Genomic DNA, 20,733 nt, shown 5'->3' with positions numbered 1-20,733 from the left:
TGCCTTATCCGTTAGGCCACGAGGGCGATGTGCGAGCGATGCACTGGCGTTCCTTTCATTAGCACTTTTACTCTAGGTTACTGTAGAACACACCATCGAAAGGAATATAGGGGAAAAGGAAACGCATATGCTCTGCTTCAAGCAAGAAAACTGTTGCAGAAACACATGGTATTGAAAAAGGATAACCCACCCTCGGCGGGACTCGAATCCGCAATCCCGGTTTAGAAGACCGATGCCTTATCCGTTAGGCCACGAGGGCGATGTGCGTGTGATGCACTGGCGTTCCTTTCATTAGCACTTTTACTCTTGGTTACTGTAGAACACACCATCGAAAGGAATATAGGGGAAAAGGAAACGCATATGCTTTGCTTTAAGCAAGAAAACTGTAGCACAAACCCTTTGTTAATGAAAAAGAGTAACCCACCCAAAGTGGGACTCGAACCTGCAATCCCCGGATTAGGAGACCGATGCCTTACCCGTTAGGCCATGAGGGCGATGTGCGAGCGATGCACTAGCGTTCTTTTCAATAGGCCGTTTACTGTAGGTTACAGTAGAACCCATCATCGAAAGGAATATAGGGGAAAAAGAAATGCATATGCTTTGGTTCAAGAAAGAAAACTTTGGGAGAAACCCTTTGTTTATAGAAAAAATAACCCACCCTCTGCGGGACTCTAATCCGCAATCCCCTGTTTGGAATACCGATGCCTTATCCGTTAGGCCACGAGGGCGATGTGCGAGCGATGCACTGGCGTTCCTTTCATTAGCGCTTTTAATTAAGGTTACAGTAGAACGCACCATCGAAAGGATTATAGGAGAAAGGGAAATCCACATGCTTTGCTTCAAGCAAGAAAACTGTAGCACAAACCATTGGTAATGAAAAAAGATAACCCACCCTCGGTGGCACTCGAACCCGCAATCCCCGGTTTAGAAGACCGACGCCTTATCCGTTAGGCCGCGAGGAAAATGGGCGAGCGATGCACTGGCATTCCTTTCATTAGCGCTTATACTTTAGGTTACAATAGAACACACCATCGAAAGGAATATAGGAGAAAGGGAAATGCACATGCTTTGATTCAAGCAAGGAAACTGTAGCAAAACCCTTTGTTAATGAAAAAGGATAACCCACCCTCGGCGGGACTCGAACCCGCAATCCCCCGTTTAGAAGACCGATGCCTTATTCGTTAGGCCATGAGGGCGATGTGCGAGCGATGCACTAGCGTTCTTTTCATTAGCGCGTTTACTCTAGGTTACAGTAGAACCAATCATCGAAAGGAATATAGGGGAAAAGGAAATGCATATGCTTTGGTTCAAGCAAGAAAACTGTAGCAGAAACCCTTTGTTAATGAAAAAGAATATCCCACCCTCGGCGGGACTCGCCCCCGCCATCCCCGGTTTAGGAGACCGATGCCTTATCCGTTAGGCCACGAGGGCGGTGTGCGAGCGATGCACTGGTGTTCCTTTCATTAGCACGTTTACTCTAGGTTACTGTAGAACACACCATCGAAAGGAATATAGGGGAAAAGGAAACGCATATGCGCTGCTTCAAGCAAGAAAACTGTTGAAGAAACACATGGTATTGAAAAAAGATAACCCACCCTCGGCGGGACTCGAATCCGCAATCCCGGTTTAGAAGACCGATGCCTTATCCGTTAGGCCACGAGAGCGATGTGCGAGGGATGCACAGGCGTTCCTTTTATTAGCGCTTTTACTCTAGGTTGCAGTAGAACTCATCATCGAAAGGAATATAGGAGGAAAGGAAATGCATATGCTTTGCTTTAAGCAAGAAAACTGTAGCACAAACCCTTTGTTAATGAAAAAGAGTAACCCACCCTAGGTGGGACTCGAACCTGCAATCCCCGGTTTAGGAGACCGATGCCTTACCCGTTAGGCCATGAGGGCGATGTGCGAGCGATGCACTAGCGTTCTTTTCAATAGGCCGTTTACTGTAGGTTACAGTAGAACCCATCATCGAAAGGAATATAGGGGAAAAAGAAATGCATATGCTTTGGTTCAAGAAAGAAAACTTTGGGAGAAACCCTTTGTTTATAGAAAAAATAACCCACCCTCCGCGGGACTCTAATCCGCAATCCCCTGTTTGGAATACCGATGCCTTATCCGTTAGGCCACGAGGGCGATGTGCGAGTGATGCACTGGCGTTCCTTTCATTAGCGCTTTTAATTTAGGTTACAGTAGAACGCACCATCGAAAGGAATATAGGAGAAAGGGAAATCCACATGCTTTGCTTCAAGCAAGAAAACTGTAGCACAAACCATTGGTAATGAAAAAAGATAACCCACCCTCGGCGGCACTCGAACCCGCAATCCCCGGTTTAGAAGACCGACGCCTTATCCGTTAGGCCGCGAGGGAAATGGGTGAGCGATGCACTGGCGTTCCTTTCATTAGCGCTTTTACTTTAGGTTACAATAGAACACACCATCGAAAGGAATATAGGAGAAAGGGAAATGCACATGCTTTGGTTCAAGCAAGAAAACTGTAGCAAAACCCTTTGTTAATGAAAAAGGATAACCCACCCTCGGCGGGACTCGAACCCGCAATCCCCCGTTTAGAATCCGATGCCTTATTCGTTAGGCCATGAGGGCGATGTGCGAGCGATGCACTAGCGTTCTTTTCATTAGCGCGTTTACTCTAGGTTACAGTAGAACCAATCATCGAAAGGAATATAGGGGAAAAGGAAATGCATATGCTTTGGTTCAAGCAAGAAAACTGTAGCAGAAACCCTTTGTTAATGAAAAAGAATATCCCACCCTCGGCGGGACTCGCCCCCGCCATCCCCGGTTTGGGAAACCGATGCCTTATCCGTTAGGCCACGAGGGCGATGTGCGAGCGATGCACTGGCGTTCCTTTCATTAGCGCTTTTACTCTAGGTTACATCAAAACACACAATCGAAAGGAATATAGGGGAAAAGGAAATGCATATGCTTTGTTTCAAGCAAGAAAACTGTGGGAGAAACCCTTTGTTAGTAAAAAAGGATAACCCACCCTCGGCGGCACTCGCACCCGATATCCGCGGTTTAGGAGACCGATGCCTTATCCGTTAGGCCATGAGGGCGATGTGCGAGCGATGCACTAGCGTTCTTTTCATTAGCGCGTTTACTCTAGGTTACAGTAGAACCCATCATCGAAAGGAATATAGGGGAAAAGGAAATGCATATGCTTTGGTTCAAGCAAGAAAACTTTGGGAGAAACCCTTTGTTAATAAAAAAGGATAACCCACCCTCCGCGGCACTCGGACCCGCAATCCCCTGTTTAGAATACCGATGCTTTGTTCGTTAGGCCACGAAGCCGATGTGCGAGTGATGCCATGGGGTTCCTTTTATTAGCGCGTTTACTCTAGGTTACAGTAGAACACAACATCAAAAGGATTAGAGAGAAAAATAAGCGCATAAGCTTTGCTTCAAGCTAGAAAACTGTAGCAGAAACCTTTTCGGTGAATGAAAAGAAAATAACCTACCCTCGGCGGGACTCGAACCCGATATCGCCGGTTTAGGAGACCGATGCCTTATTCGTTAGGCCACGAGGGCGATGTGCGGGCGATGCACTGGCGTTCCTTTCATTAGCGCTTTTACTCTAGGTTGCAGTAGAACACACCATCGAAAAGAATATAGGGGAAAAGAAAACGCAATTGCTTTGCTGCAAGCAAGAAAACTGTAGCAGAAACCCTTTGTTAGTAAAAAAGGATAACCCACCCTCGGCGGGACTCGAACCCGCAATTCCCGGTTTAGGAGACCGATGCCTTATCCGTTAGGCCACGAGGGCGATGTGCGGGCGATGCACTGGCGTTCCTTTCATTAGCGCTCTTAATCGAGGTTGCAGTAGAACACACCATCGAAAGGAATATAGGGTAAAAGAAAACGCATTTGCTTTGCTGCAAGCGAGAAAACTGTAGCAGAAACCCTTTGTTAATGAAAAAGAATATCCCACCCTCGGCGAGACTCGACCCCGCCATCCGCGGTTCAGGAGACTGATGCCTTATCCGTTGGGCCACGAGGGCGATGTGCGAGTGATGCACTGGCGTTCCTTTCATTAGCGCTTTTACTCTAGGTTGCAGTAGAACACACCATCGGAAGGAATATAGGAGAAAAGAAGCGCATAAGCTTTGCTTCAAGCAAGAAAACTGTAGCAGAAACCTTTTCGGTGAATGAAGAAAAAATAAACTACCCTCAGCGGGACTCGAACCCGCCATCCCCGGTTTAGGAGACCGATGCCTTATTCGTTAGGCCACGAAGCCGATGTGCGAGTGATGCCATGGGGTTCCTTTTATTAGCGCGTTTACCCTAGGTTACAGTAGAACACAACATCGAAAGGAATATAGGGGAAAAGAAGCGCATAAGCTTTGCTTCAAGCAAGAAAACTGTAGCAGAAACCTTTTCGGGGAATAAAAAAAACAACCTACCCTCAGCGGGACTCGAACCCAATATCCCCGGTTTAGGAGACCGATGCCTTATCCGTTAGGCCACGAGGGCGATGTGCGGACGATGCACTGGCGTTCCTTTCATTAGCTCTTTTACTCTAGGTTGCAGTAGAACACACCATCGAAAGGAATAGAGGGGAAAAGAAAACGCATATGCTTTGGTTCAAGCAAGAAAACTGTGGGAGAAACCCTTTGTTAGTAAAAAAGGATAACCCACCCTCGGCGGGACTCGAACCCCCAATTCCCTGTTTAGAAGACGGATGCCTTATTCGTTAGGCCACGAAGGCTATGTGCGAATGATGCACTGGCGTTCCTTTAATTAGCGCGTTTACTCTAGGTTACAGTAGAACACAACATCGAAAGGAATATAGGGGAAAAGGAAACGCATATGCTTTGCTTCAAGCAAGAAAACTGTAGCACAAACCCTTGGTAATGAACAAGGATAACCCACCCTCGGCGGCACTCGCACCCGATATCCCCGGTTTAGGAGACCAATGCCTTATCCGTTAGGCCACGAGGGCGATGTCCGGGCGACGCACTCGCGTTCCTTTCATTAGCGCTTTTACTCTAAGTTGCAGTAGAACACACCATCGAAAGGAATATAGGGGAAAAGAAAACGCATTTGCTTTGCTGCAAGCAAGAAAACTGTAGCAGAAACCCTTTGTTAATGAAAAGGAATATCCCACCCTCGGCGGGACTCGACCCCGCCATCCGCGGTTTAGGAGACCGATGCCTTATCTGTTAGGCCACGAGGGCGATGTGCGAGCGATGCACTGGCGTTCCTTTCATTAGCGCTTTTACTCTAGGTTGCAGTAGAACACACCATCGAAAGAAATATAGGGGAAAAGAAGCGCATAAGCTTTGCTTCAAGCAAGAAAACTGTAGAAGAAACCTTTTCGGTGAATGAAAAAAAAATAACCTACCCTCGGCGGGACTCGAACCCGCAATCCCCGGTTTAGGAGACCGATGCCTTATCCGTTAGGCCACGAGGGCTTTTTTTTTTTTTTTTATTTATTGCCTGGCATGGACATTGTACAGGGCAATCATTGCACACACATATATTACAAAAAAAAAAAAAAAAAAAAAAAAAAAAAAAAAAAAGAACAAGCATTGCCATCAGTCCCATCTGTACTGATGTTGTCCTCTTAAAAATACTTAAGGTTTGCCAGGGGTTCAAACCTTGACAACCATTCTGGCTCGATATCCCCTATTTTGCTACACTCAATGAATGCAGACATGCTTTGCCTGAAATAAATTACTGCTGGCTTTGCGTCCGGGTCGAAATGGTATCCGGCCATTCGTGCACGCCATATACAGTGGAGACCGGTCAACATCACTACATCAAATGGGACCCCATCATCATTTGTTACTGCGAGGTACCTTATTCCGTGTGGGTCTAGTGGAAAATCCTTCTTTATTGTCCTCTGTAATATGTCCCAAAAATGTACCCCTTCCCAACAATGCAAAAAAACATGGTCTATTGTTTCTGGTTTCTTACATAGCAAGCAGTGTGACCCCCATGGTGTAAAAAAACCCCGTTCCTCTGTGAAAGTCTTTACTGATAGTGTTCCTGTGTGTAACTTGAAGAAAAAAGTTTTCACCCCTGTAGGTACCTGCATGTTTCTCACCCGCTTCAGTACATTTTGTCCCGGTCTTCCACTGTATATGGCCCTGTACAATGGTACTGGCAAAACCATAGCACATACATCTTTGTACAATTCTTTTCTTCTAACACTTGCTAGATAATCTATCGAAAAGCGTACAGATAAAAAACGTACACTGTCTACCACTTCCTTGAGATACCCACGCAACGTCACGGGCCGGCTATCCGTAGTAACAACAAGATCTGGTAAGGCACTGCCTAACCTGAGCTGGCATACCGTACGCAAAAACGGATCCCTGACGTCACGGAAAAACAAAAATCTATTTACTACTTGTCTCACAAATAGGTGCGCCAAACCAAGACCTCCGTCCTTCACGCGCCTGAACAAGTTGGTCCGTCTGCACCTTTCCCATTTCGAGCCCCATATAAAAACTGCGAACACTCTGTGCAGCCTTTGCACGTTGATCCTTGAACAATGTAACACCTGCATCACATACCACAGTTTAGCGATAAAAAACATGTTGCACACAGTAGCCCTAGCAAAAACAGACAGGTTCATGCCTTTCCACCTGTCTGCTTTTTCCTTCGTCTCTTTTGTTTGCCGCGACCAATACTCCTCGCTGCTGTTATAACATTCCAGGGGAACACCGAGGTACCTTGTCGGTGTTTCCGTCCAGTGCACATTCGCAAAAAGGTCCGGCTTTGAAGGCCACCTTCCGTGCCACAGCCCAAGAGATTTCGCCCAGTTTACGCGGCTTCCTGTGACGCTACAAAAATGTTTCACAACACTTATCGTTTCCTCTACACTTTCTTTGTTCGTACAACACACCGCAATGTCGTCTGCATATGCCAGCAGCTTAACTTCCACTGCCGCCAAGCTGAAGCCACGTATTTTTTCATTTTCATTTATCGCTAAGCACATCGCTTCGATGTAAATACAAAACAAAAGTGGACTGAGGGGGCAGCCTTGACGCACAGAACGCATTACGTGAATGGGGGCCCCCAAAGACTTGTTAACAATTAAACGTGTTGTGCAGTTCTGGTACGCCAAGGCCACTCCCTCCTTGATGATGGAACCGACATTAATATGATCTAAGATGACAAACAAAATATCATGCGCAACACAATCAAAAGCTTTCTCCAGGTCTATCTGGAGCACCGCAACGCCAAGTGAATCTTCGTCACAACACTCTAGCACACACCGCATCTTGTGAATGTTTGAGCTAATGGTTCTGCCTTTGATTCCACAAGTTTGGTGCTCTCCAACAATTTCTTTAATGACACCTTGAAGTCGCGCTGCCAGAACCTTCATAAAAATCTTGTAGTCGACATTGGTCAGCGATATGGGCCTATACGATGTCACCAGTTTAAGTTTTTCCCCTTCGTCCGTTTTAGGAATTAATATCGTATGCGCTTTGCTGAAGGAGGGCGGCAGAGTTTTCCGTTCGTACGCCTCATTGAACAGCTCAGCTAACCCCGGGGACAGTTCTGTTCTAAACGTCTTATACCATGCTGCGGTTAGGCCATCGGGTCCCGGTGACTTTCCGGGGTTCAGATGACCAATCGCGCTTTCCACTTCGCCTTCCGTTATTCTGCCTTCTAAAAGCTTTTTTGTGTCGTCACTAAGCCGCGGCAAGCGCTTGAGAAACTCTTCTTTAAAACCATGTACATTCGCTTTTCGAATTGCAAAAAGTGACTGATAATACGCAGCAAAGGCCCTTTCGATGCTTTCATTGTCGCTCGCGAGAGTCCCGTTGCAATAGACCTTATCGATGTGGTTTCGGCGTCCTTGCGCTTTTTCGAGACCAAGCGCCCTTTTTGTGGGCGTCTCACCCGCGGCAAGATCATTTGCGCGCGCGCGAACCCAGGCGCCTCGATAACGCTCTCTGTCATGCAGTTCTAATTTTTCCTTGACACTGCGCACCTCGTCTTTGCAAGTCCCAGGCTCCCGACTTTCTAGGGCTATCAGCTGCTGCAGTGTTTTCTTAAGACTTCTTTCTTTTATTTGCGCTTCGAATTTTAGCGTGCTCGATCTGTCAAGCGCTTTCATTTTCACCTTCTGCTTTAAACACTCCCATTTCTCTGCTACTGTTTCCGTTTTTTCCATAAGCACTTCATTAATGGTCTCGTGCACTGCTTCTAAAAAAGGTTCATCTTTTAGCAACAATGCGTTCAGTTTCCATAAATCCCAGTTGAAAACCTTACGCTGTTTCTTCATGCCTATGCGACACACAACCAAACAGTGATCTGAAAACGACACTGGCTCAACCGAAAAATCGTGACACATAGGCAATACATCTAGGGATAGGTATATGCGGTCTAAACGCGCATGGCTATTGCCTTGAAATCGCGTGTAGATCACTTCGCGATTTGCTGCCACACATTCATACACGTCTTCCAAGTCATTTTCGGTTATTAATTTGCCTAGCACGTCACTGCTTTTGTCACGAACGCCAGTGCTATTGACTCTATCGCAAGCCCTTAAAACACAGTTAAAATCACCTAACAAAACCACCCTCTTATCACACTTTGTCCACTGAAACAGGTTAGAAAAAAACTGAGCACGCTCTTCTACACTATTCGGTGCGTATACGCATATAACTCTGAATTCAGTGGCACCATAAACAAAGTCACAATAAACAATTCTGCCCGACTGGCATGAGAAAACACTTTGCACAAGAAGGCCTTGCAATTTTTTTACAAAAAGAACACAACCCGCGGACGTTCCTATCGAGTGGCTTACGACCGCGTAATATCGGTCAGTGAAACGGCGCACCATGCTCCCGGTCTCCTCCTCTCCGTCTACCTTAGTTTCCTGGACGGCTAGGACGTCTATGTCTTGGTCTGTGAGCAACCGATAGAGCTGACTTTGCCTACGCCTAGCCGCCAACCCTCTGACGTTAAGCGTAGCTATACTGAATGGCGGAGTTAATGCCATAGTGACTTGTTAGCTATAGGAGTAGGCCCGGAGCATGGCGCTTACCCTTCACGACCAGCCCTCGGCTAGCCGCCTCCAGGACCATCCTGCTTCCCAGCGCTGTTTTCTTTTGCCTTGTCCGCCAGTCTCCGGTCGGTAGGGACTTTCGGCTTAGGTTTGAGACTACGCCACCTCCCTTGCGGCGCCTTCGCAGGCGGCTCCTGGCTGCTGGTGGACGACGCCCCGTCCTGCTCTACCGAGTCGTCGAGTGGACGCTTTAGCGTGGCGCTGGTCGCGCACATCTCGTCGTCGCTGTCCGCCGCCGTCTCTCCCTGACCCTCCGTTGTGTCAGCTGTCCCCACTGGAACCACGTCCGTCTCGACCCGCTCAGGCTCGGCCGTTGACGGGGCGCTGGCCGGTGTAGTCGAAAGCTGGGGAGTCTCCGGAAACTTGGGTGTGTCTGCCGGCGCCGCCCCTCCAGTAGTCACAGGGACCACTGGGCTTCCGACCCCTTTGGCGGCGTCCTCTGCCTCGGCCACGTCCATGACGTAATCAGCCATCGCCTCGTTCTTCGCTGGCCCCATTGCACTGGCGTACGTTCGAACGCAATCGGCCTCGACGTGTCCGAAGCGTTTGCACCGCGAGCAACGGGGTACCTTGCACTCTCGGCGGACGTGCCCTTTGCCTTGGCAGCGCAAGCATTGCATCGGCCGACCAGGCACAACCAGCAAGGCCAGCTCTCCATCGATCCTGATCTGGTGCGGAAGGTCTTCGACCTTGACGCCGCTTTTCAGCTTCAGGAGAGCTGTTCTTGTGGTCGAACACTTGTCGGCCATGCCCGGGACACGCCACCGCTCACGGCTCACCTCCACGACCTTGCCGAAAGCCGACAGCGCCGTCTGTACTTCTTCGTCGCTCACTCCGTGAAGCAGCCAGTGAATTCGTAGCCGCACCTGCTGGTCCTGTGGGTCGACGACGACGCAGCGCCGCCCCTTCACTTGCAGCTCCTTCAAGGCGAGCAGGCGTTTCGTGGGAGCGGCGTCATTGAATGTCACCGCCCACAAGTGGTTAACCTGGTATGCACCGAGGCTTACCACATCCGGCAGCAGGCCCGTTGGCGTCAATGCGTCCCTGAAATCTTCGACCTTGTATGGCCTCGCTCGTACATCACCGTGTAAAAACACGGTGTTGATAACAAGTCGTCCTTTTGGCATTTCCGGCAAAATAAACTGGTATTCGCTATCTTCGTTCCTGTTTCCGCGGCCAGACACGGCCGCTGATACCGCTCCGACGGAGCCCATTCCAAACGCGTCCGCTCGCTATCGCGGCCCGAAGTGGAATGTTAGGCCACGAGGGCGATGTGCGTGCGATGCATTGGCGTTCCTTTCATTAGCGCTTTTACTCTAGGTTTCAGTAGAACACACCATCGAAAGGATTATAGGGGAAAAGAAAACGCAAATGCTTTCCTGCAAGCAAGAAAACTGTAGCAGAAACCATTTGTTAATGAAAAAGAATATCCCACCCTCAGCGGGACTCGAACCTGCAATCCCCGGTTTAGGAGACCGATGCCTTACCCGTTAGGCAATGAGGGCGATGTGCGAGCGATGCACTAGCGTTCTTTTCAATAGGCCGTTTACTGTAGGTTACAGTAGAACCCATCATCGAAAGGAATATAGGGGAAAAAGAAATGCATATGCTTTGGTTCAAGAAAGAAAACTTTGGGAGAAACCCTTTGTTTATAGAAAAAATAACCCACCCTCCACGGGACTCTAATCCGCAATCCCCTGTTTGGAATACCGATGCCTTATCCGTTAGGCCACGAGGGCGATGTGCGAGTGATGCACTGGCGTTCCTTTCATTAGCGCTTTTAATTTAGGTTACAGTAGAACGCACCATCGAAAGGAATATAGGTGTAAGGGAAATCCACATGCTTTGCTTCAAGCAAGAAAACTGTAGCACAAACCATTGGTAATGAAAAAAGATAACCCACCCTCGGCGGCACTCGAACCCGCAATCCCCGGTTTAGAAGACCGACGCCTTATCCGTTAGGCCGCGAGGGAAATGGGTGAGCGATGCACTGGCGTTCCTTTCATTAGCGCTTTTACTTTAGGTTACAATAGAACACACCATCGAAAGGAATATAGGAGAAAGGGAAATGCACATGCTTTGGTTCAAGCAAGAAAACTGTAGCAAAACCCTTTGTTAATGAAAAAGGATAACCCACCCTCGGCGGGACTCGAACCCGCAATCCCCCGTTTAGAATCCGATGCCTTATTCGTTAGGCCATGAGGGCGATGTGCGAGCGATGCACTAGCGTTCTTTTCATTAGCGCGTTTACTCTAGGTTACAGTAGAACCAATCATCGAAAGGAATATAGGGGAAAAGGAAATGCATATGCTTTGGTTCAAGCAAGAAAACTGTAGCAGAAACCCTTTGTTAATGAAAAAGAATATCCCACCCTCGGCGGGACTCGCCCCCGCCATCCCCGGTTTAGGAGACCGAGGCCTTATCCGTTAGGCCACGAGGGCGATGTGCGAGCGATGCACTGGCGTTCCTTTCATTAGCGCTTTTACTCTAGGTTACAGTAAAACACACAATCGAAAGGAATATAGGGGAAAAGGAAATGCATATGCTTTGGTTCAAGCAAGAAAACTGTGGGAGAAACCCTTTGTTAGTAAAAAAGGATAACCCACCCTCGGCGGCACTCGCACCCGATATCCGCGGTTTAGGAGACCGATGCCTTATCCGTTAGGTCACGAGGGCGATGTGCGAGCGATGCTCTGGCGTTCCTTTCATTAGTGCTTTTACACTAGGTTGCAGTAGAACACACCATCGAAAGGAATATAGAGGAAAAGAAAACGCAATTGCTTTGCTGCAAGCAAGAAAACTGGAGCAGAAACCCTTTGTTAATGAAAAAGAATATCCCACCCTCAGCGGGACTCGACCCCGCCATCCCCGGTTTAGGAGACCGATGCCTTATCCGTTAGGCCACGAGAGCGATGTGCGAGCGATGCACTGGCGTTCCTTTCATTAGTGCTTTTACTCTAGGTTGCAGTAGAACACACCATCGAAAGGAATATAGGGGAAAAGAAAACGCAATTGCTTTGCTGCAAGCAGGAAAACTGTAGCAGAAACCTTTTGTTATTGAAAAAGAATATCCCACCCTCGGCGGGACTCGACCCCGCCATCCCCGGTTTAGGAGACCGATGCCTTATCCGTTAGGCCGCGAGGGCAATGGGCGAGCGATGCACTGGCGTTCCTTTCATTAGCGCGTTTACTCTAGGTTACAGTAGAACCCATCATCGAAAGGAATATAGGGGAAAAGGAAATGCATATGCTTTGGTTCAAGCAAGAAAACTTTGGGAGAAACCCTTTGTTAATAAAAAAGGATAACCCACCCTCCGCGGCACTCGGACCCGCAATCCCCTGTTTAGAATACCGATGCCTTATTCGTTAGGCCATGAGGGCGATGTGCGAGCGATGCACTAGCGTTCTTTTCATTAGCGCGTTTACTCTAGGTTACAGTAGAACCAATCATCGAAAGGAATATAGGGGAAAAGGAAATGCATATGCTTTGGTTCAAGCAAGAAAACTGTAGCAGAAACCCTTTGTTAATGAAAAAGAATATCCCACCCTCGGCGGGACTCGCCCCCGCCATCCCCGGTTTAGGAGACCGATGCCTTATCCGTTAGGCCACGAGGGCGGTGTGCGAGCGATGCACTGGTGTTCCTTTCATTAGCACGTTTACTCTAGGTTACTGTAGAACACACCATCGAAAGGAATATAGGGGAAAAGGAAACGCATATGCGCTGCTTCAAGCAAGAAAACTGTTGAAGAAACACATGGTATTGAAAAAAGATAACCCACCCTCGGCGGGACTCAAATCCGCAATCCCGGTTTAGAAGACCGATGCCTTATCCGTTAGGCCACGAGAGCGATGTGCGAGGGATGCACAGGCGTTCCTTTTATTAGCGCTTTTACTCTAGGTTGCAGTAGAACTCATCATCGAAAGGAATATAGGAGGAAAGGAAATGCATATGCTTTGCTTTAAGCAAGAAAACTGTAGCACAAACCCTTTGTTAATGAAAAAGAGTAACCCACCCTAGGTGGGACTCGAACCTGCAATCCCCGGTTTAGGAGACCGATGCCTTACCCGTTAGGCCATGAGGGCGATGTGCGAGCGATGCACTAGCGTTCTTTTCAATAGGCCGTTTACTGTAGGTTACAGTAGAACCCATCATCGAAAGGAATATAGGGGAAAAAGAAATGCATATGCTTTGGTTCAAGAAAGAAAACTTTGGGAGAAACCCTTTGTTTATAGAAAAAATAACCCACCCTCCGCGGGACTCTAATCCGCAATCCCCTGTTTGGAATACCGATGCCTTATCCGTTAGGCCACGAGGGCGATGTGCGAGTGATGCACTGGCGTTCCTTTCATTAGCGCTTTTAATTTAGGTTACAGTAGAACGCACCATCGAAAGGAATATAGGAGAAAGGGAAATCCACATGCTTTGCTTCAAGCAAGAAAACTGTAGCACAAACCATTGGTAATGAAAAAAGATAACCCACCCTCGGCGGCACTCGAACCCGCAATCCCCGGTTTAGAAGACCGACGCCTTATCCGTTAGGCCGCGAGGGAAATGGGTGAGCGATGCACTGGCGTTCCTTTCATTAGCGCTTTTACTTTAGGTTACAATAGAACACACCATCGAAAGGAATATAGGAGAAAGGGAAATGCACATGCTTTGGTTCAAGCAAGAAAACTGTAGCAAAACCCTTCGTTAATGAAAAAGGATAACCCACCCTCGGCGGGACTCGAACCCGCAATCCCCCGTTTAGAATCCGATGCCTTATTCGTTAGGCCATGAGGGCGATGTGCGAGCGATGCACTAGCGTTCTTTTCATTAGCGCGTTTACTCTAGGTTACAGTAGAACCAATCATCGAAAGGAATATAGGGGAAAAGGAAATGCATATGCTTTGGTTCAAGCAAGAAAACTGTAGCAGAAACCCTTTGTTAATGAAAAAGAATATCCCACCCTCGGCGGGACTCGCCCCCGCCATCCCCGGTTTGGGAAACCGATGCCTTATCCGTTAGGCCACGAGGGCGATGTGCGAGCGATGCACTGGCGTTCCTTTCATTAGCGCTTTTACTCTAGGTTACATCAAAACACACAATCGAAAGGAATATAGGGGAAAAGGAAATGCATATGCTTTGTTTCAAGCAAGAAAACTGTGGGAGAAACCCTTTGTTAGTAAAAAAGGATAACCCACCCTCGGCGGCACTCGCACCCGATATCCGCGGTTTAGGAGACCGATGCCTTATCCGTTAGGCCATGAGGGCGATGTGCGAGCGATGCACTAGCGTTCTTTTCATTAGCGCGTTTACTCTAGGTTACAGTAGAACCCATCATCGAAAGGAATATAGGGGAAAAGGAAATGCATATGCTTTGGTTCAAGCAAGAAAACTTTGGGAGAAACCCTTTGTTAATAAAAAAGGATAACCCACCCTCCGCGGCACTCGGACCCGCAATCCCCTGTTTAGAATACCGATGCTTTGTTCGTTAGGCCACGAAGCCGATGTGCGAGTGATGCCATGGGGTTCCTTTTATTAGCGCGTTTACTCTAGGTTACAGTAGAACACAACATCAAAAGGATTAGAGAGAAAAATAAGCGCATAAGCTTTGCTTCAAGCTAGAAAACTGTAGCAGAAACCTTTTCGGTGAATGAAAAGAAAATAACCTACCCTCGGCGGGACTCGAACCCGATATCGCCGGTTTAGGAGACCGATGCCTTATTCGTTAGGCCACGAGGGCGATGTGCGGGCGATGCACTGGCGTTCCTTTCATTAGCGCTTTTACTCTAGGTTGCAGTAGAACACACCATCGAAAAGAATATAGGGGAAAAGAAAACGCAATTGCTTTGCTGCAAGCAAGAAAACTGTAGCAGAAACCCTTTGTTAGTAAAAAAGGATAACCCACCCTCGGCGGGACTCGAACCCGCAATTCCCGGTTTAGGAGACCGATGCCTTATCCGTTAGGCCACGAGGGCGATGTGCGGGCGATGCACTGGCGTTCCTTTCATTAGCGCTCTTAATCGAGGTTGCAGTAGAACACACCATCGAAAGGAATATAGGGTAAAAGAAAACGCATTTGCTTTGCTGCAAGCGAGAAAACTGTAGCAGAAACCCTTTGTTAATGAAAAAGAATATCCCACCCTCGGCGAGACTCGACCCCGCCATCCGCGGTTCAGGAGACTGATGCCTTATCCGTTGGGCCACGAGGGCGATGTGCGAGTGATGCACTGGCGTTCCTTTCATTAGCGCTTTTACTCTAGGTTGCAGTAGAACACACCATCGGAAGGAATATAGGAGAAAAGAAGCGCATAAGCTTTGCTTCAAGCAAGAAAACTGTAGCAGAAACCTTTTCGGTGAATGAAGAAAAAATAAACTACCCTCGGCGGGACTCGAACCCGCCATCCCCGGTTTAGGAGACCGATGCCTTATTCGTTAGGCCACGAAGCCGATGTGCGAGTGATGCCATGGGGTTCCTTTTATTAGCGCGTTTACCCTAGGTTACAGAAGAACACAACATCGAAAGGAATATAGGGGAAAAGAAGCGCATAAGCTTTGCTTCAAGCAAGAAAACTGTAGCAGAAACCTTTTCGGGGAATAAAAAAAACAACCTACCCTCAGCGGGACTCGAACCCAATATCCCCGGTTTAGGAGACCGATGCCTTATCCGTTAGGCCACGAGGGCGATGTGCGGACGATGCACTGGCGTTCCTTTCATTAGCTCTTTTACTCTAGGTTGCAGTAGAACACACCATCGAAAGGAATAGAGGGGAAAAGAAAACGCATATGCTTTGGTTCAAGCAAGAAAACTGTGGGAGAAACCCTTTGTTAGTAAAAAAGGATAACCCACCCTCGGCGGGACTCGAACCCCCAATTCCCTGTTTAGAAGACGGATGCCTTATTCGTTAGGCCACGAAGGCTATGTGCGAATGATGCACTGGCGTTCCTTTCATTAGCGCGTTTACTCTAGGTTACAGTAGAACACAACATCGAAAGGAATATAGGGGAAAAGGAAACGCATATGCTTTGCTTCAAGCAAGAAAACTGTAGCACAAACCCTTGGTAATGAACAAGGATAACCCACCCTCGGCGGCACTCGCACCCGATATCCCCGGTTTAGGAGACCAATGCCTTATCCGTTAGGCCACGAGGGCGATGTCCGGGCGATGCACTCGCGTTCCTTTCATTAGCGCTTTTACTCTAAGTTGCAGTAGAACACACCATCGAAAGGAATATAGGGGAAAAGAAAACGCATTTGCTTTGCTGCAAGCAAGAAAACTGTAGCAGAAACCCTTTGTTAATGAAAAGGAATATCCCACCCTCGGCGGGACTCGACCCCGCCATCCGCGGTTTAGGAGACCGATGCCTTATCTGTTAGGCCACGAGGGCGATGTGCGAGCGATGCACTGGCGTTCCTTTCATTAGCGCTTTTACTCTAGGTTGCAGTAGAACACACCATCGAAAGAAATATAGGGGAAAAGAAGCGCATAAGCTTTGCTTCAAGCAAGAAAACTGTAGAAGAAACCTTTTCGGTGAATGAAAAAAAAATAACCTACCCTCGGCGGGACTCGAACCCGCAATCCCCGGTTTAGGAGACCGATGCCTTATCCGTTAGGCCACGAGGGCGATGTGCGTGCGATGCATTGGCGTTCCTTTCATTAGCGCTTTTACTCTAGGTTTCAGTAGAACACACCATCGAAAGGATTATAGGGGAAAAGAAAACGCAAATGCTTTCCTGCAAGCAAGAAAACTGTAGCAGAAACCATTTGTTAATGAAAAAGAATATCCCACCCTCAGCGGGACTCGAACCTGCAATCCCCGGTTTAGGAGACCGATGCCTTACCCGTTAGGCAATGAGGGCGATGTGCGAGCGATGCACTAGCGTTCTTTTCAATAGGCCGTTTACTGTAGGTTACAGTAGAACCCATCATCGAAAGGAATATAGGGGAAAAAGAAATGCATATGCTTTGGTTCAAGAAAGAAAACTTTGGGAGAAACCCTTTGTTTATAGAAAAAATAACCCACCCTCCACGGGACTCTAATCCGCAATCCCCTGTTTGGAATACCGATGCCTTATCCGTTAGGCCACGAGGGCGATGTGCGAGTGATGCACTGGCGTTCCTTTCATTAGCGCTTTTAATTTAGGTTACAGTAGAACGCACCATCGAAAGGAATATAGGTGTAAGGGAAATCCACATGCTTTGCTTCAAGCAAGAAAACTGTAGCACAAACCATTGGTAATGAAAAAAGATAACCCACCCTCGGCGGCACTCGAACCCGCAATCCCCGGTTTAGAAGACCGACGCCTTATCCGTTAGGCCGCGAGGGAAATGGGTGAGCGATGCACTGGCGTTCCTTTCATTAGCGCTTTTACTTTAGGTTACAATAGAACACACCATCGAAAGGAATATAGGAGAAAGGGAAATGCACATGCTTTGGTTCAAGCAAGAAAACTGTAGCAAAACCCTTTGTTAATGAAAAAGGATAACCCACCCTCGGCGGGACTCGAACCCGCAATCCCCCGTTTAGAATCCGATGCCTTATTCGTTAGGCCATGAGGGCGATGTGCGAGCGATGCACTAGCGTTCTTTTCATTAGCGCGTTTACACTAGGTTGCAGTAGAACACACCATCGAAAGGAATATAGAGGAAAAGAAAACGCAATTGCTTTGCTGCAAGCAAGAAAACTGGAGCAGAAACCCTTTGTTAATGAAAAAGAATATCCCACCCTCAGCGGGACTCGACCCCGCCATCCCTGGTTTAGGAGACCGATGCCTTATCCGTTAGGCCACGAGAGCGATGTGCGAGCGATGCACTGGCGTTCCTTTCATTAGTGCTTTTACTCTAGGTTGCAGTAGAACACACCATCGAAAGGAATATAGGGGAAAAGAAAACGCAATTGCTTTGCTGCAAGCAGGAAAACTGTAGCAGAAACCTTTTGTTATTGAAAAAGAATATCCCACCCTCGGCGGGACTCGACCCCGCCATCCCCGGTTTTGGAGACCGATGCCTTATCCGTTAGGCCGCGAGGGCAATGGGCGAGCGATGCACTGGCGTTCCTTTCATTAGCGCGTTTACTCTAGGTTACAGTAGAACCCATCATCGAAAGGAATATAGGGGAAAAGGAAATGCATATGCTTTGGTTCAAGCAAGAAAACTTTGGGAGAAACCCTTTGTTAATAAAAAAGGATAACCCACCCTCCGCGGCACTCGGACCCGCAATCCCCTGTTTAGAATACCGATGCTTTATTCGTTAGGCCACGACGCCGATGTGCGAGTGATGCCATGGGGTTCCTTTTATTAGCGCGTTTACTCTAGGTTACAGTAGAACACAACATCAAAAGGATTAGAGAGAAAAAGAAGCGCATAAGCTTTGCTTCAAGCTAGAAAACTGTAGCAGAAACCTTTTCGGTGAATGAAAAGAAAATAACCTACCCTCGGCGGGACTCGAACCCGATATCGCCGGTTTAGGAGACCGATGCCTTATTCGTTAGGCCACGAGGGCGATGTGCGGGCGATGCACTGGCGTTCCTTTCATTAGCGCTTTTACTCTAGGTTGCAGTAGAACACACCATCTAAAGGAATATAGGGGAAAAGAAAATGCATATGCTTTGGTTCAAGCAAGAAAACTGTGGGAGAAACCCTTTGTTAGTAAAAAAGGATACCCCACCCTCGGTGGGACTCGAACCCGCTATTCCCGGTTTAGAAGACCGATGCCTTATCCGTTAGGCCACGAAGGCGATGTGCGAGTGATGCACTGGCGTTCCTTTCATTAGCGCTTTTACTCTAGGCTGCAGTAGAACACACCATCGAAAGGAATATAGGGGAAAAGAAAAAGCAATTGCTTTGCTGCAAGCAAGAAAACTGTAGCAGAAACCCTTTGTTAATGAAAAAGAATATCCCACCCTCGGCGGGACTCGACCCCGCCATCCCCTGTTTAGGAGACCGATGCCTTATCCGTTAGGCCACGAGGGCGATGTGCGAGCGATGCACTGGCGTTCCTTTCATTAGCGCTTTTACTCTAGGTTGCAGTAGAACACACCATCGAAAAGAATATAGGGGAAAAGAAAACGCAATTGCTTTGCTGCAAGCAAGAAAACTGTAGCAGAAACCCTTTGTTAGTAAAAAAGGATAACCCACCCTCGGCGGGACTCGAACCCGCAATTCCCGGTTTAGGAGACCGATGCCTTATCCGTTAGGCCACGAGGGCGATGTGCGGGCGATGCACTGGCGTTCCTTTCATTAGCGCTCTTAATCTAGGTTGCAGTAGAACACACCATCGAAAGGAATATAGGGTAAAAGAAAACGCATTTGCTTTGCTGCAAGCGAGAAAACTGTAGCAGAAACTCTTTGTTAATGAAAAAGAATATCCCACCCTCGGCGAGACTCGACCCCGCCATCCGCGGTTCAGGAGACTGATGCCTTATCCGTTGGGCCACGAGGGCGATGTGCGAGTGATGCACTGGCGTTCCTTTCATTAGCGCTTTTACTCTAGGTTGCAGTAGAACACACCATCGGAAGGAATATAGGAGAAAAGAAGCGCATAAGCTTTGCTTCAAGCAAGAAAACTGTAGCAGAAACCTTTTCGGTGAATGAAGAAAAAATAAACTACCCTCGGCGGGACTCGAACCCGCCATCCCCGGTTTAGGAGACCGATGCCTTATTCGTTAGGCCACGAAGCCGATGTGCGAGTGATGCCATGGGGTTCCTTTTATTAGCGCGTTTACCCTAGGTTACAGTAGAACACAACATCGAAAGGAATATAGGGGAAAAGAAAAAGCAATTGCTTTGCTGCAAGCAAGAAAACTGTAGCAGAAACCTTTTCGGGGAATAAAAAAAAACAACCTACCCTCAGCGGGACTCGAACCCAATATCCCCGGTTTAGGAGACCGATGCCTTATCCGTTAGGCCACGAGGGCGATGGGCGGACGATGCACTGGCGTTCCTTTCATTAGCTCTTTTACTCTAGGTTGCAGTAGAACACACCATCGAAAGGAATAGAGGGGAAAAGAAAACGCATATGCTTTGGTTCAAGCAAGAAAACTGTAGCACAAACCCTTGGTAATGAACAAGGATAACCCACCCTCGGCGGCACTCGCACCCGATATCCCCGGTTTAGGAGACCAATGCCTTATCCGTTAGGCCACGAGGGCGATGTGCGGGCGATGCACTCGCGTTCCTTTCATTAGCGCTTTTACTCTAAGTTGCAGTAGAAAACACCATCGAAAGGAATATAAGGGAAAAGAAAACGCATTTGCTTTGCTGCAAGCAAGAAAACTGTAGCAGAAACCCTTTGTTAATGAAAAGGAATATCCCACCCTCGGCGGGACTCGACCCCGCCATCCGCGGTTTAGGAGACCGATGCCTTATCTGTTAGGCCGTGAGGGCGATGTGCGAGCGATGCACTAGCGTTCTTTTCAATAGGCCGTTTACTGTAGGTTACAGTAGAACCCATCATCGAAAGGAATATAGGGGAAAAAGAAATGCATATGCTTTGGTTCAAGAAAGAAAACTTTGGGAGAAACCCTTTGTTTATAAAAAAGGATAACACACCCTCCGCGGCACTCGGACCCGCAATCCCCTGTTTAGAATACCGATGCTTTATTCGTTAGGCCACGAAGCCGATGTGCGAGTAATGCCATGGGGTTCCTTTTATTAGCGCGTTTACTCTAGGTTACAGTAGAACACAACATCGAAAGGATTATAGGGGA

At 48.0% G+C, this 20,733-nt stretch overlaps 5 non-coding genes across 5 annotated transcripts; all 5 read right to left on the bottom strand.

Annotated features, from left to right (window-relative positions):
• Positions 1-3,704: 3,704 nt before the first annotated feature.
• On the bottom strand, positions 3,705-3,777 carry TRNAR-CCU (transfer RNA arginine (anticodon CCU)). Its single transcript has one exon. It is a non-coding gene; the product is annotated as a tRNA-Arg (tRNA).
• A 1,575-nt stretch (positions 3,778-5,352) lies between these two features.
• Positions 5,353-5,425, bottom strand: TRNAR-CCU (transfer RNA arginine (anticodon CCU)). The gene has a single exon. It is a non-coding gene; the product is annotated as a tRNA-Arg (tRNA).
• A 9,503-nt stretch (positions 5,426-14,928) lies between these two features.
• TRNAR-CCU (transfer RNA arginine (anticodon CCU)) lies at positions 14,929-15,001 on the bottom strand. Its single transcript has one exon. It is a non-coding gene; the product is annotated as a tRNA-Arg (tRNA).
• Positions 15,002-16,576: 1,575 nt separating this feature from the next.
• On the bottom strand, positions 16,577-16,649 carry TRNAR-CCU (transfer RNA arginine (anticodon CCU)). The gene has a single exon. It is a non-coding gene; the product is annotated as a tRNA-Arg (tRNA).
• A 2,510-nt stretch (positions 16,650-19,159) lies between these two features.
• TRNAR-CCU (transfer RNA arginine (anticodon CCU)) lies at positions 19,160-19,232 on the bottom strand. The gene has a single exon. It is a non-coding gene; the product is annotated as a tRNA-Arg (tRNA).
• Between the last annotated feature and the right edge of the window lie 1,501 nt (positions 19,233-20,733).

Source organism: Rhipicephalus microplus, chromosome 2 (assembly GCF_043290135.1).
Source record: "Rhipicephalus microplus isolate Deutch F79 chromosome 2, USDA_Rmic, whole genome shotgun sequence".
Lineage (NCBI taxonomy): Eukaryota > Metazoa > Arthropoda > Arachnida > Ixodida > Ixodidae > Rhipicephalus > Rhipicephalus microplus.
The sequence above is the reverse complement of the archived record's forward strand: the minus strand, read 5'-3'. Positions and strand labels throughout refer to the sequence as shown.